We start from the raw sequence: 17,103 nt of genomic DNA on the forward strand, positions 1-17,103 counted from the left end.
AGTCACTTCATTGACATAAATTCAACTGTGCTTCAAAGGGGCTGGTTATGAAAAGCAAAAGGTGTTCTAGCATCTTTAGCACCGTTATTGCTTGGGAAATTTCAAGGATTTTAGAAGTTCTGCTATAGGAACTAGGATAAAGCCAAATATACATTTCTTACTATGAGCTACAATATCACAAATACTAAAGGGAATGCAATACTAAATGCAAGCCTAAATACAATAGTAAAGAGAAATAGAGATAATGGCTAGTGTTTATCCCAATATCAAAGAAAAGCTTTCAAAGATTTACAGTCAAGTATGGAGTTTTCTGAAGGTTTTTTGGGGGGTTAAAAAATATATATATTTTATAATATATATGTTATATATTATAAAAAACTATGTATATATATATAGTTTGCTATCAATTTATTTGTGAAATATGTAAAATTTTATGAAATATTTTCATCTTTGAATATTTTCACATTTACATTCCTTTGTTCTGTTAGTTTGGGAAATTATCTTGAGTTAATCCTAATTTTAAAATAGCCAAGGGATTTCTGTTTCTGGTTATGCATGTAAGGAGTTTAGAACTTGTCACTGCATTTTAACAAGTAAATACCTGAAGGAACTGAAAAACAAACAACCTCCCCAAAACAAACAAATACAAAAAAAAAAATGTCTTCTTGGATCTGTAAGTGAGGGAAGGACAGAGAGCAAACTGCTATCCCTAACATTGAGAGACAGACAAGTGAAAAAAGGCAGTCAAATAAGAAGCAGGAGTACCCACAATTCCTGATTTTAAAACATTACAAAGCTAAAGAATCAAAACAGTGTGGCCAGTTGCATGAAGGAAGGCACATAGACTTATGGGATAGAAAACAAGATCCCAGAAATAAACCCCCGTGTATATGGTCACATGATCCTCAACAATGTCAAGAGATGCCAATGAGAAAATGATAGTCTCTTCAATAAATAGCAATGTTAAAACTGGATAGAATGCAAAATGCAAAAGAAAGTATTTGGACACTTTTCTTACAACATACAAAAAATTAATTCAAAATGCACTAAAGACCTAAACTTAAGACCCATCAATATAAAACCAGAAGAAAACAGGGGGAAAATTTCTTGACATTGCATTTATCAAGAAATTTCTTGATAGAGGAGGAAAAAAGATGATGGAGGACTATGGGACCTTTTTTACAACTGGTCCCCTGAATCGAGCTGGATATCTACCAGATCATCCTGAACACCCATGAAATCAGCCTGAGACATAGGAAGATATATCTTGATCTCTACAAACAAACATCTCCTGCGCTAGGTATTGAGGTACGAAGCGGGGAGCTGTGCATCTGCAGAAAGCAGACTGAGACTGGGACTCGGGAGCATGAAGGACCAGACTGAAAACCGGAGCTCCAGAGCACATGAACCACACTGAAACAGGGAGCTCGGTAAAATGCACAGGAACCAGGGCAGCTGGTGGTGTTGGAAGCACAAAGGCCAGAGACATGCTAGCCCTGGGAGTGAGGACTGGAGAGTGGCTGTGGGGCACACAACCCGACATGCTGTGGGTTTTTAGCAGTATGGACAGAAACAGAATTAAAGTGGCCAGGAGAGCTCAGTAGAGAGCTGACTGTGATCTCTCTGTTCTGAGGCAGAGACTTGAATATGGCCAATGCAGCTCTGATTCTCAGAAGAGTCACAAAAAACCACCACAGAAAGCCACCAGAGAACAAAAGCCTGGAAATACCAGTTCACATTGTGCCCATCCACAATCCCCCTCACAGGGGACAGGAAAACTCTACCCAAACAGGGTTGCCTGAGTATCAGCATGGCAGGCCCCTCCCCAAGAAGGCAGGCTGAAAAAACAAGAGGCCCACATGCCTAAGGTCCCTATAAAACAAGTGCACATTGCTTCGGTCCTGGTCAATAATTTAGGCTCTGTACATCCCCACAACCACTCCTCATCACAGTGACAAGGAGGAGGAACCCCCAACAAAGGAACGAAACAGAGACTGTGGCCTCTGCCACAGAACTAATGGATGTGGATATAAACAACTTGTCAGATATGGAGTTCAGAGTAACAATGGTCAAGATGATGTGTAGGCTTGAAAAAAATATTAACAAAAATATTAACAAGAATATAGAATCTCTAAGGGCAGAAATGAGAGCAAATCTGGCAGAAATTAAAAATGCTATGAATCAAATGCAGTCTAAACTGGATGCTCTGACGGCCAGGGTAAATGAGGCAGAAGAAGAATTAGTGAGTTGGAAGATGGGATCATACAAAGGAAGGGAAAAGTGGGAACTTGGCTTAAACTCCAATTTCAAGAATGTTGAATACAGGAGATTACTTACTCAATGAAACATTCCAATTTCAGAATCATTGGCATCCCCAAGGGGGTGGAGAAAAAGAGAGGTCTAGAAGAGATATTTGAACACATTGTTGCTGAGAACTTCCCTAAACTGATGAAGGAAACAAGAATTCATGTCCAAGAGGCAGAGAGGACCCCTCCCAAGATTAATGAGAACAGACCAACACCACTTCACATAACAGTAGGGTTCGCAAATCTTAGATCCAAGTACAAAATCTTGAAAGTGGCCAGGGGGAAGAGATTCCTCACGTACAGAGGGAGGAACATCAGAATAACATCAGACCTGTCTACAGAGACTTGGCAAGCCAGAACAAGTCGGCAAGACATATTCAGAGCACTAAGTGAGAAGAACATGCAGCCAAGGATCCTTTATCCAGCAAGGCTGTCATTCAGAATGGATGGAGAGACAAGGACCTTCCAAGACTGACAAGAGATGTGGCCATCAAGCCAGGCCTACAAGAACTATTAAGGGGGGTTCTATAAAAGTAAAAAGACCCCAAGAATTATACATAAATTTAAAATCTATAGAACCAAATACTCCACAGGCAATATGATGTCATTAAAATCATATCTCTCAATAATTACTCTCAATGTGAACGGCCTAAATGTCTCATAAAATGATACAGGGTTGCAGATTGGATAAAAAGACATGACTCATCCATTTGCTGTCTACAAGAGACTCATTTTGAACTGAAAGATACATCCAGACTGAAAGTGAAGGTATGGAGAACAATATTTCTTGCCAATGGACCTCAAAAGAAAGCTGGGGTAGCAATTCTCATATCAGACAAATTAGATTTTAAACTAAAGAGTGTAGTGAGAGATATGGAAGGACCCTATATTTTTCTTAAAGGATGTATCTAACAAGTGGATATGACAATTATAAATATCTATGCCCCCAACAGGGTAACAGCTAGATACACAAGCCAACTCTTAACCAGAATAAAGAAACATACAGATAATAATACGTTAACAGTAGAGGAGCTCAAACACCCCACTCTCAGCATTAGACAGATCACCTAAGCAGAAAATCAACAAAGAAACAAGAGCTTTGAATGACATACCGGACCAGGTGGACCTCATAGATATATACATAACACTACACCCCAGAATAACAACACTCATTCTTTTCTAATGCACATGGAACTTTCTCCAGAATAGACCATATACTGGGTCAGAAAACAGGTCTCAACCAATACAAAAAGACTGAGATCATTCCCTGCATATTCTCAGACCACAATGCTTTAAAATTGGAGCTCAATCAAAAGGAAAAATTTGGATGAAACTCAAACACTTGGAAACTAAGAACAATCCTGCTCAAGAATGATTAGGTAAGCCAGGAAATTAAAAATCAATTTAAACAATTTATGGAGACTAAGGAGAATGAAAACACATTGATCCAAAATCTATGGGACACTGCATAGGCAGTCCTAAGGGGAAAATACATAGCCATCCAAGCCTCACTCAAAAGAATTGAAAAATCTAAAATGCAGTTTTCATATTCTCACATTAAGAAGCTGGAGCTGGAACAGAGAATAGGCCTAACCCACACACGAGAAAGCAGTTGATCAAGATTAGAGCAGAGATCAATGAATTAGAAACCAGGAGCACAGTAGAGCAGATCAACAGAACTAGAAGCTGGTTCCTTGAAAGAATAAATAAGATCAAAGATGTTTTCAAAATGGAACAGGAGAAAAATATTCTCAGCAGCCTTAAAAACGATGAGTATACCATGTCCACACACTGGCCCTGGAATACAATGAGAGAGAGAGATTAAGCAGTTCTACTTGGGTTAGTCCCAATTTGCTTTTTAATGTTTAGTGTTTCATTTTATTATGATTATATTATTAATTGTAATTGAAGTATAATTAACATGCAATGCTTTAGAAATTTCAAGAGTACAGCATGGTGATTCAGCAATTCCACACATCACTCAGTGCTCACCACAGTAAGTGTACTCACAGTCTGTCACCAAACAATGTTATTACAGTATCGTTGACTACATTTCCTATGCTGTACTTTATATCCCCATGAGTTACTCATTTTAAATACAGTATTTTTGTACTAGACGTTTGTAAATATGAATCCTTTTTATTTATCTCATCTTCCCCCTGGCAACCACCATTTCATTCTGTTTTTAACAGGTTGGTTTTTGTTTGTTTGTTTCTTTGTTCATTTATTTTTTTTTGTTTTGTTTTGTTTTTAGATTCCATATATAAATGAAATCATATGATATTTGTCTCTCTCTTCTGACATATTTCACTTAGTATGATAACCACTAGATCCATCCATATTTTCCAAATGGCAAGATCTCATTCTTTTTTATGCCTAAAAGTATTCTATTGTATGTATACCACATCTTTATCATTTATTTAGCAATGGGCACTTGTGTAGCCTCTGCATCTTGACTATTGTAAATAATGCTGCTACAAACTTAGAGGTGTCTATATCTTTGTGAAATAGTGTTTTTATGTTCTTTGGGTAAATATCCAGTAGTGGGATTAATGGGACATATGATATTTCTATTTTGAATTTTTTGAGGAACCTCCAAACTATATCCACAATAGCTTCCCCAATTTACTTCCCACCAATAATGCATGAGGGTTGCCTTTTCTCCTCATCCTTGCCAGTAGTTATTTCTTGTGGCTTTTATTTTAGTCATCCTAACAGGTGTAACATAATATCTCACTGTGATTTTAATATGATTTCCTGGATGATTAATAATATTGAGTACTTGATTAATCTATTGATTTTTATTCAGGTATACTTAACATACAGTGTTATATTAGTTTCAGCTGCATAATATAATTATTCAACAATTCTATACATTTCTCAGTGTTTATCAAGGTAAGTGTATTCTTAATCCCATTTATCTATTGCAATCATCTCCCCACCCATCTTGTAACCACCAGTTTGTTCTGTATTTTTAAGAATGTGTTTTTTAGGAAGACAAGATGGCAGTGAAATAGGAGGACTAGGCTCACCTTCTCCCACCAACACAACTAGATAAATATCAAATCATTCCAAATACTACATAAATCAATCTCAGGACTGATAGGACAAACTCAACAACTGAAAGGGGAGAAGATATCACATTGTAGAACATAGGAAGTGTGGAGATGTGTTTTGGGGGAAAATGGATTGAAGGTGCTGTGAAAGGGAGGGAGCCATGTTTGTGGAGACCGTTAAGAGAGTGTAGAGTCCACAGAGGATTGCACAAGGAGAACATTTCCCCAAAGCCATTGGCTGGGAAATTGAGAAGGGCTGATTTTTGTGAATTCTTGCAACTAGATGGGCTTAAAGCCTGGAGTTTTAAAGGTCAATGGGCTTGGCTTGGATAGAGCCCTGAGGGTGCTGCCCTGCTTATGGAGAGAAGGCAGGCAAACAACCTAGGGGCGGATGGCCCTAAGAGGTGCCTAAGACTTCCAGGGGAGGCATTTCTCACTCTTCCCGGAGCACATCTTTGAGAGGTGGCATTCAGTGAGCCAAAGGAGTCCACCTGCACCATTTCCCTTCCCTCCTCCTCAGCATAGATGCAGAAACACTTGCTGAGAGAAGCTAACCCTGACAATGGCTGCCTCACTTGCTTGCCGCAGGTCCCAGGCCACTCACTCTGATGCAACTGCCCTTCTCAATTAAATCTGCATCAATCCCAGTGTGTCAAGGCCCTCCACCAGAAGATCAGCACAGGCCCCTGTCATAGAAAATCCCTAAGTTTGGAGTTTTAAGGATCAGCAGGCTTGACTGGGATAGAGTCCAAGGTGCACTCTGCTGCTTCTGGCAGAAAAAGAGCCTGGAGACATACAGTGTTAAAATGGAGATCTGAAAAGTGCATGAGACACATAGGGGAGATGATTTGCTCTTCTGGAAGTGCGTCCCTGAAAGCAGCAAGCACAGAGGCCCCTCTTCCTGGATGAAGGAGCTTAAATCAGCTTCAGTAAACAACACCACACCAACACTGATTACACCAAGACCCACCCCCCTGTGCTCTACTGGTACTGCTTTTCTGGGGAAAGTGTGCATAAGTCCCAGCCCAGTGGGTCCCTTCCCTAGAAGACCAGCAGAAACCCTTGCACACACCAGGTCTTCCAACCAGAGAGTTTTACAAGGCTTCAGTTCTAGTGGAAGTAAAACCAGGTCTCATTTAATAAGCAGACTAGTGCACACCTAGCTAAAACTCAGCACACTAGCCAAGGTCTAAACACTCCCTACTTCAGGCAAGGAGAACCTATGCAGAAGATGGGCCTGAAGAATAGAACAGCCAAAATAATAGCAAAGTGCACCAGCACACAACAGAGACACACCGAGACGCACATGGCCCTGGACACTGTATGACTTCTTCATAAAGCCGTTGCACATAGAAGCAAGAAACATAACAGGCTTTTCTAACACAGAGAAGACTGAGAGTTAGTCAAATGCCAAGATGGAGGAATACATCCCAAATGAAAGAACAAGATAAGGTCATGGGCATAGATCTAGTTGTAACAGTTATAAGTAATATTCATGATGGAGAATTTAAAGCAACAATCATAGGTATACTCACTGGGTTGGTGAGAACAGGAGACTACAGGGACTCTCTTACTGAAGAGATAAAATAATTTAAAAAAAAAGTCTGAAATGAAAAATACAATAACTGAAATTCAAAACAGACTGGATGCAATAAGCACAAGAATGGAAGAAACAGAGGAAGGAGTAGATAAAGAAATGATATAGAAGATAAAATAATGGAAAACAATGAAGCTGAACAAAAGAGAAAAAGAAGAGTTATGGAACAGGAGAATTGACTTAGGGAAGTAAGTGGCACATCAAATGTAATAACATTCCTATCATCAGAGTCCCAGAAGAAAAGAGAGAAAAGGGGGCAGGAAATTTACTTGAAAAAATAATAAAACATTAATAAAATAATTGAAAAAAACCCTGAAAACTTCACGTATCTGGGGGAAGGAAACAGATATCAAGATTAAAAAAAAAAAAAAAAGATCCAGGGGGAACAGAGAACTCCCATCAAAATCAACAAAAGCAAGCCAACACCAAGACATATTATAGTAAAATTTCAAAAATATGGTGACAAAGAAGTATTCTAAAGTCAGCAGGGCAAAAGAAGTCCCTAACTTACAAAGGAATACCTATAAGGCTAGCTGTAGACCTCTCTATGGAAATTTCACAAGCCAGGAGTGGCATGATCTATTCAATGTGCTGAATGGGAAAAATCTGCAGCAAGAATACTACTCCATCCATCAAGGCTGTCATTCAGAATAGATAGAAGAGATAAAGAGCTTCCAAGAAAAACAAAAACTAAAGGAGTTTGTGACAACTAAACCAACCCTGCAAGAAATGTTAAAGGGGACTCTCTGAGTGGAAAGAAAAGATGAAAAGTGACAGAGACTAGAAAGGAAGAGAGAAAATCTCCAGAAACAATGAAAAAAATAACAACAAGTAATAAAATGACACTAAATTTATACCTATCAATAATTACTCTGAATGTAAATGGACTAAATGATCCATTCAAAAGACATAAGGAGGGCACGGATTGCATGGTGCACTGGGTGTTATACGCAACTAATGAATCATGGAACTTTACATCAAAAACCAGGGATGTACAGAATGGTGACTAACATAATATAATAAAAATATTATTATTAAAAACAAATAAATTTCTCTTTGCATTAATTTTAAAAAGACATAAGATGTCAGAATGGATAAAAACAAAACAAAGCAAAACAAATAAACAAAAAAATAAGACCTATTTATGTGCTGCCTACAAGAGACTCATTTTAGACCTAAAGACAACTGCTACATTGAAAGTAAGAGGAATAGAGAAACATTGATCATGCAAACTGACTTCAAAAGAAAGCCAGAGTAGAAATATTTGTATCAGAAAAACTAGATTTTAAACCAAAAACTGTAACAAGACATGAAGAAGGGCACAATGTCATAAAAAAGGGAACCATCCAAAAGGAAATCTAACAATTGTAAATATTTATGCCCCCAATGTGGGAGCACCCAAATATATAAAATAATTAATAACAAGCATAAATAAATTCATAATACTACAATAATAGTAGGGAACTTTAACATCTAGTTACATCAATGGCCACATCATCTAAGCAGAAAATCAACAAGGATGCAATGGCTTTGAATGAGATAGTGGACTAGAAGAACTTAACAGATATATTCAGAATGTGTCATCCTAAGCATCAGAATACTCATTCCTTTTGCATGAACATGGGACATTCTCATATTCTCCAGAATACGTCACAATCAGGTCATCAACCAGGCTTCAACAAGTACAAAAAGATTGAGATTATACCATGCATATTTTTGACCACGATGCTATGAAACTTGAAGTTAAACACCAGAAAAAGTTTGGAAAGACCACAAATACCTGGTGGTTAAACAACATGTTACTAAGGAATTAGTGGGCCAAGCAAGAAATCAAAGAAGAAATTTTAAAAAACAGGGAAACAAATGAAAATGAAGCCTTTCCCTTAAGATCAGGAACACGACAAGGATGCCCACTCTCGCCATTATTATTCAACATAGTGCTAGAAGTCCTTGCAATAGCAATCAGACAACAAAAAGGGATAAAAAGTATCCAAATCGGCAAAGAAGTCAAACTGTCTCTCTTCGCACATGACATGATACTCTATATGGAAAACCCAAAAGAATCCACACCCAAACTACTAGAAGTTATAGAGCAATTCAGTAATGTGGCAGAATACAAAATCAATGCTCAGAAATCAGTTGCATTTCTATACATGAACAATGAGACGGAAGAAAGAGAAATTAGGGAATCCATTCCATTTACAATAGCACCAAAAATCATACGTTATCTTGGAATTAACTTAACCAGAGATGTAAAGGATCTATATTCCAGAAACTACAAATCACACTTGAAAGACATTGAAGACAACACTAAAAGATGGAAAAATATTCCATGCTCATGGATCGGAAGAATTAACATAGTTAAAATGTCCATGCTACCCAGAGCAATGTACACTTTCAATGCTATCCCGATCAAAATACCAATGACATTTTTCAAAGAACTGGAACAAATAGTCCTTAAATTTGTATGGAACCAGAAAAGGCCCCGAATCGCCAAGGAAGTGTTGAAAAGGAAAAACAAAGCTGGGGGCATCACGATGCTGGATTTCGAGCTGTACTACAAAGCTGTGATCACAAAGACAGCATGGTACTGGCACAAAAACAGACACATAGACCAATGGAACAGAATAGAGAACCCCAAATGGACCCTCGGCTCTTTGGGCAACTAATCTGTGATAAAGCAGGAAAAAACATTCAGGGGAATAAAGACAGTCTCTTCAATAAATGGTGCTGGGAAAATTGGTCAGCTACATGCAAAAGAATGAAACTTGACACTCTCTCACACCATACACAAAGATAAACTCCAAATGGATGAAAGACCTCGATGTGAGACAGGAATCCATCAAAATCTTAGGGGAGAGCATAGGCAGCAACCTCTACAACATCGGGCACAGCAACCTTTTTCATGACACATCTCCAAAGGCAAGAGAAACAAAAGATAAAATGAACTTGTGGGACTTCATCAAGATAAAAAGCTTCTGCACAGCCAAGGAAACAGTCAAAAAAACTAAGAGGCAGCTCACGGAATGGGAGAGGATATTTGCATATGATACTACAGATAAAAGACTGGTATCCAAGATCTAGAAAGAACTTCTCAAACTCAATACGTGAGAAACAAATAAACAAATCATAAAATAGGCAGAAGATATGAACAGACACTTTTCCAATGATGACATACAAATGGTTAACAGACACATGAAAAAATGTTCAAAATCATTAGCCATCAAGGAAATTCAAATCAAAACCACACTGAGATACCACCTTATGCCACAGAATGGCAAAAATTGGCAAGGCAAGAAACAACAATTGTTGGAGAGGATGTGGAGAAAGGGGATCCCTCTTACATTGTTGGTGGGAATGCAAGTTGGTACAGCCACTCTGGAAAACAGTGTGGAGGTCCCTTGAAAATTTAAAAATTGAGCTACCCTATGATCCACCCATTGCACTACTAGGTATTTTACCCAAAGATACAGATGTAGTGAAGAGAAGGGCCATAATCACCCCAATATTCATAGCAGCATTGTCCACAATAGCTAAATCATGGAAGGAACGGAGATGCCCTTCAACAGATGACTGGATTAAGAAGTTGTGGTCCATCTATACAATGGAATATTACTCAGCTATCAGAAAGAACAAGTTCTGAACATTTGCAGCAACATGAACGGCACTGGAGGAGATAATGCTAAGTGAAAGTGAACTATTTTGGCTAGTATACCTAGAGGGAGATGATGTAACTTTGACAGAAATCAGAATTATAAGAAGTGACTTCTTCCACACACAGTAAAGGGGATAAAGATGAACATAATCATCTTTTGCAATAACAAAGTAAACAAACAAAAATACTCACATGATTTTATTAATTTGATTCCTTTTTCTTTTGGATAAGTCTGGCCAGTGGTTTATTGATCTTATTATTTCTTAGAAAGACCAAGCCTCTAGGTTCATTGATCTGATAAGATTGATAAACCGATGGCCAGACTTACCCAAAAGAGAAGGAAAAGGACCCAAAATAATAAAATCATGAATGAGAGGGGAGTGATCACGACTAACACCAAACAAATAAAAACAATTATTAGAAATTATTACCAGCAACTATATGCCAACAAATTAAGTGATCTAGAAGAAATGGACACATTCTTGGACTCTTTTAAACTACCATGACTGAAACAGGATGAAATTTACAACTTGAACAGACCAATTACCAGCAAAAAAATTGAAGCAGTAATCAAAAATCTTCCAAAAAACAAGAGTCCGGGACCAGATGGCTTCCCAAGGGAATTCTACCAAGTATTTCAAGAAGAAATAATACCTATTCTAGGGAAGCTCTTTCAAAAAAAACATAAATGGAAGGAAAACTTCCAAACTCATTCTATGAGGCCAGCATTGCCCCAATCCCAAAACCAGACAAAGATCCCATCAAAAAGGAGAATTACACACCAATATCCCTGATGAATATTGATGCAAAAATTCTCAACAACATATTAGCTAACTGGATCCAACAGTACATTAAAAGGATTATTCACCATGACCAAGCTGGATTTATTCCTGGGATGCAGGGGTGGTTCAACATTCACAAATCAATCAACATGATACACCACATTAATAATTAAAAAAAAGGATAAGAACCACATGATCCTCTCAGGAGATGAAGGAAAATAATTTGACAAATACGGCATCCATTCTTGATAAAAACCCTCAAGAAAGTAGGACTAGAGAGAACATACACCAATAACATAAATGTCATATATGATATATAATGATATAATGAGCACTGGGTGTTGTATGCAACTGACGAATCACTAAATTCTACCTCTGAAACTAACAGTACAATATATGTTAACTAACTTGAATTTAAATAAAACTTAAAAAAAGAAATTAAAAGTTATTTGACCACATAGTTGTGGATCAATTTCTGGGTTTTCTATTCTGTTCTACTCATCTATGTGCCTGTTTTTATGCCATTACCTGCTTCTCCCTCTCCTCCCCATTCATGCTCTCTCTTTCTCTCTCTCAAATAAATAATTTTTTAAATTAAAAAATAAATATTAATTTATTTGTTTTAGAGAAGGGACTGGGGAAGGGAGGTAGGGGGAGGGAGAGAGAGAGAGAGAATTCCAAGCAGACTCCCTGCTGACCAAGGGCCTGATGCAGGGCTTGATTTCATGGACCCCAAGATCATGACCTGAGCTGAAATCAAGAGTCAGGTGTTTTTTTTTTTTTAAAGATTTTATTTATTTATTCAACAGAGATAGAGACAGCCAGTGAGAGAGGGAACACAAGCAGGGGGAGTGGGAGAGGAAGAAGCAGGCTCGTAGTGGAAGAGCCTGATGTGGGGCTCGATCCCAGAACGCCGGGATCACACCCTGAGCCGAAGGCAGATGCTTAACCGCTGTGCCACCCAGGCGCCCCAAGAGTCAGGTGTTTAAGCAACTGAGCCACTCAGGTGCCCCTTTCCTTATATTTTCAAAGTAAAATACTTCCTTTTCCAGTATTTGGCTTGTTTATGTATTTTGGCTTGAGGGCCACCAAGAGGTAAACCCAGTTTGGGGTTACAATATAAATGTGATTGTATTCATTTTGTATAATGATAGCAAAACTGTATTTCCACATTGTGTGAAGTCCTATGTGTTTTAGCCTCTGTCTTCCATCCCCTCCTTGTTTCATACCAACTGGAATTGATGTGTGCATCACTGTGTTCTACTTTAAAGGAGGCTCCCTGGAGGGTAGATATTGAGCCAAGAACTTGGGATTTAAGGACTGTTGGGATCCCTGTTAGGAGCTGCACCTGTAGCAAGTGAAAAAGCAGGCATAGGACAATAGTGAAGCTGCCCCACAGTGCAGTCGTACCTGAGGCCTTGGGCATTCCATGGAAAACTAGGGCAAAGGGACAGGTCTTTTTATCCAGTTAGTAGTTACAGAATGCACCTGGGAGGGGCATAAACTCAAATTCAGCAGCCCAGTGCACATCCCATGGAGGAATGCAGGTGAGGGCCATCATCAGTGATGGATGTTGTGGCCTGAATTAGGATCCTGTAGAAAACATCAACATATCCATGCCATAGAATAGTCCACTAGTTATAGATTACCTAATATATGCAGAGATCCCTCAATGAATTTAAATAGAAACTACTATGGGGTGAATATTATTTTTCTTCTTTTAAAATTTGACTTACTTAAAGGTGACCTTGATTAAATGGTGCATGGCATCCCATGCTCCCTGTGTGTGGAAGAGCTAGAATTTGACCAAATGACTATCCGATTCACAACATGTCTTTTTGACCACCATGTTATGTAATGTCTTCACTTTTAACACTGTGCACTAAATGAATGGCAATCTAATCAGCCCAACTCCTTTGACAGATATGACAGAGGTTATAAGAAAATAGGTCAATCAGAAGGACGCTGTGGACAGGTATAGGGTTACCAGTAGCTAGTCTCTCCTGGCTCTCTTCTCTGGCCCTTCATCTGTCTCTACATGCTGCCTGTTGAGAGTATGACCATAAGTTAAAACCGGGGATAAAGTCATAGTCCTTGTTCTCAAATGACCGATTTAGGGGTAATTGATCTTCAAGAAAACATATTAAGTCATGTGATCACATAAAAATGGTTCAGGATCTAGCTGCAACCATTTGGGGTTTAAGTTACTTTTGTTCTGTGTTTGTTAGAGATAGAAATGATCAAATGTCAATTTCCCTTTTCTTCACAGTCATGATTATTGGTAAAGTGGTATATTAAAAAATGATGTGTACATCATAAAGAATGTTATTTTTATTGTGTACAGTTAATAAATATATCAACCAAATGATTATACAACCAAGAAAATTATATATTGTTTGTTTCCATTGGTAACATATGTACTTTTAGTAATTTATTTGCAGTAGTAGGGATGAATTTCATTCAAAGTTTTATGTAATTTTCCTAGTCTATGCTATAACAAATTACTGAAATGATTCCTTAAAAATATAATACCCTTGAGTGTATGATAGTTATTGAACAAGCAAGAATAGAAGTAAATAATCAACAACACATGTAACATTGGCCCTTTTAATTCCACAACACAATGGTCTAGAGACCCCTTTAAAAGGAACTGAGAATCAAATTGTGTTTAATTTAAAACATGGTAAATGCACTTCCATTGAAGATGGGGTCTCTGAAATATTCCACCTGGCATATTCCACACAAGGCTGGAGTGGTACCTAAAGAGAATGCACACTACAAGAGGTCTTGGAAAGCTGGCAGCCCTGGGTCAATCACAGTTAAGCCTCCCTTTGGAACTCATGTCTCTTGTTCAACCACTTCATGAATCTTATCCCAACTTCTTGCCTGAGTGGGAACTGAGCACTAATTGTCCTAAGTGGAACTGCTTAGCATTCCCTTTCCTGGTATCTCAGGGTCAGTCTATGCCACTCCTTAAAAAAAAAAAAATATATATATATATATATATATATAATATTTTATTTTATTTATTTGACAGAGAGAGACAGCCAGCGAGAGAGGGAACACAAGCAAGGGGAGCGGGAGAGGAAGAAGCAGGCTCCCAGCGGAGGAGCCTGATGTGGGGCTCGATCCCAGAAGGCCGGGATCACGCCCTGAGCCAGAGGCAGACGCTTAATGACTGCGCTACCCTGGTGCCCCAAAAAATATATTTTTTAAGGCTTCTGTTGAAGAGGTAGTGAACCCACTCTCCCTTATTGAGATGATTTACTAAACTACTGACCACCTCCTCTCATTTACAAAAGACACCAGGACCATAACTCTTTTTTTTTTTTTTTACTGGAATGTTTGTCCTATGACCATGCCATGTGACCAATCCATCTTTCTTTACATGACCTGATTTATCTTTCTTATTCTTATGGCCATACTTTTGGCTTTGTTATCTCCTAAAACTAAACCCTGTCTTAAATTACTATTTTAAGCCACTAAATGTCTATGTGTCACTTCTTATCTATCCATGTAGCAAAGATAGTCCTATAACAAATAACAAAATCCTATTTATTTTTTTAACTATGGACTTCTGGTCATTGTTTGCTTCACCTCCCTCCTATATTGATTTCTCTTCCTGACAATCTGTGACCCTTAAATCCATTGTGTCTTTGCCTTTATTTCTGACTCTATTCACAGAGCTAAGTTTCAACCCAGAATGAACTATTTTATTGTATGTGCCTGCGCACAAAAACTGAGTGGTCTTAAAGCAGAGCGTACAAGCAGGAAGCTCAGCATCACAATAAATCAGTGATACCCTACTTCATCTAGGCACTCATTTTTGCTCTCAAATCCACCTGTTTTCATTTTTATTTATTTATTTTTATAATAATTTTTATTATGTTATGTTAGTCACCATACAGTACATCCTTAGTTTTTTGATGTAGTGTTCTATGTTTCAATGTTTGCGTATAACACCCAGTGCTCCATGCAATACGTGCCCTCCTTAATACCCATCACTGGCCTATCCCAGTCCCCCACCCCCCTCCTCTCTGAAGCTTCAGTGTGTTTCCCAGAGTCCATAGTCTCTCATGGTTCATTCCCCCTTCTGTTTACCCCCCTTCATTCTCCCCTTCCTTCTTCTACTGATCTTCCTGCTATTTCTTATGTTCCATAAATGAATGAAACCATATGATAATGATCTTTCTCTGCTTGACTTATTTCACTTAGCATAATCTCCTCCAGTCCCATCCATGTTGCTGCAAATGTTGTGTAATTCTTCTTTCTGATGGATGAGTAATATTCCTTTGTATATATGGACCACATCTTCTGGATGTGGTCAAATTCACCTGTCTTCAGATGTCTATCAATCCCATTTTACTAAATGAGTTTGGAATGCATTTACCACTTCATTCAAACCTAGAGCTGCATTTTATATGGTAAAGAAGAGCTGTTACCTTATCTCAGAAACATAAGCCCTATAAGTCCACAGGTGAGGATGTCTAGAAATCCTAACTATTTATTTGAATACCCATTATATTGCAATATCCTCTCCCTTCTGTCTCTTAGCAGTAAATAAGTGCTTTTCCTGTTGAATGCTGATTTGAGTCACATTTGCCTCAGATCCCTCCCTCTTCAACTTTAGGCTGTCAGTTATCACCTCCATGTCCATTCCTCAAATTTTTGCTCACTACTGGACTCTTACTGGAAGTGTTCAAACTTACTCAGATGCTAAAATCTTACCTCTTTTGAAAACACAATGACCCATCCAATATAAGCACTTTTATCTCACTCTTTCATAGTTGCATTTCTCAGGGTATACACACAATCGCATGCACACAATTGCTTCCTTGCAAGCCATTCCCATTCCAAAGAAGCTGCCCTTTCCAGGAACAACAGTCACTTCTAGATTGGGCACATTGATGAAAGCCTGTTAATCCTTACCTTTCATGCTCATCACCTCTTCCTTCCAAAACACTCTCTTCCCCTAGAAGAGTCTGTACAACCACCTTACAAATGTCCTTCCATTTATGTGGTTGTTCCTCCTTAGTTCCCCTTCAGCTTCCTCTTCTCTACTGAAAATTATGTTTTGAAATTTCTCCATGCTCTATTGTTTTCAAATAAGATCTATATGTAAAACAAAACAAAACAAAACAAACCCAAAAAATCTTCCAAATATTGACTTTCATCCAGGCTACTACTCTGAGCTCCAGATTTATGCATCCAAATGACCATTTGACATCATTTTTTTAATCTCTCATATGTGGTCAATAATCTTTCTCCCGTTATGCAGAGCCAATTACCTATCAAGTTTAAAATTAGAAAGAAACTATTGGTAAGATAACTTAAGTCTGGTTAAATGTAAGTCTTATTCAATATATTGATCAGCAATGGCCATATGAAAGATAGGATAATTGATTGTTTCTTGATCTTCTATCCAAAAGCCCAGAGCAATGATACTTCTCTCTTATATCATCCAGTTCCTGTCCTATCTCAGATTCCAATGTATCATTTTACTTTTATTCAATAGTTGAAACAGATGGCTCTGATAAGGACTAACAACAGTCCTCATAGGTCAAATTCTGGAGGAAGAGGAAACAAGGGTTGGAAGGAGGGTAAAAAGAACTAAAAACATGTGCCAAAGGGTCAAAGTGCACTTACCCCTAAAGCTCAGGGATTGAGGTGGAACATATCACAAATCGAATACTGGACTCTGAAGAGA

Source organism: Ursus americanus, chromosome 5 (assembly GCF_024610735.1).
Source record: "Ursus americanus isolate L20-20 chromosome 5, mUrsAme1.1.p, whole genome shotgun sequence".
Taxonomy (NCBI): domain Eukaryota; kingdom Metazoa; phylum Chordata; class Mammalia; order Carnivora; family Ursidae; genus Ursus; species Ursus americanus.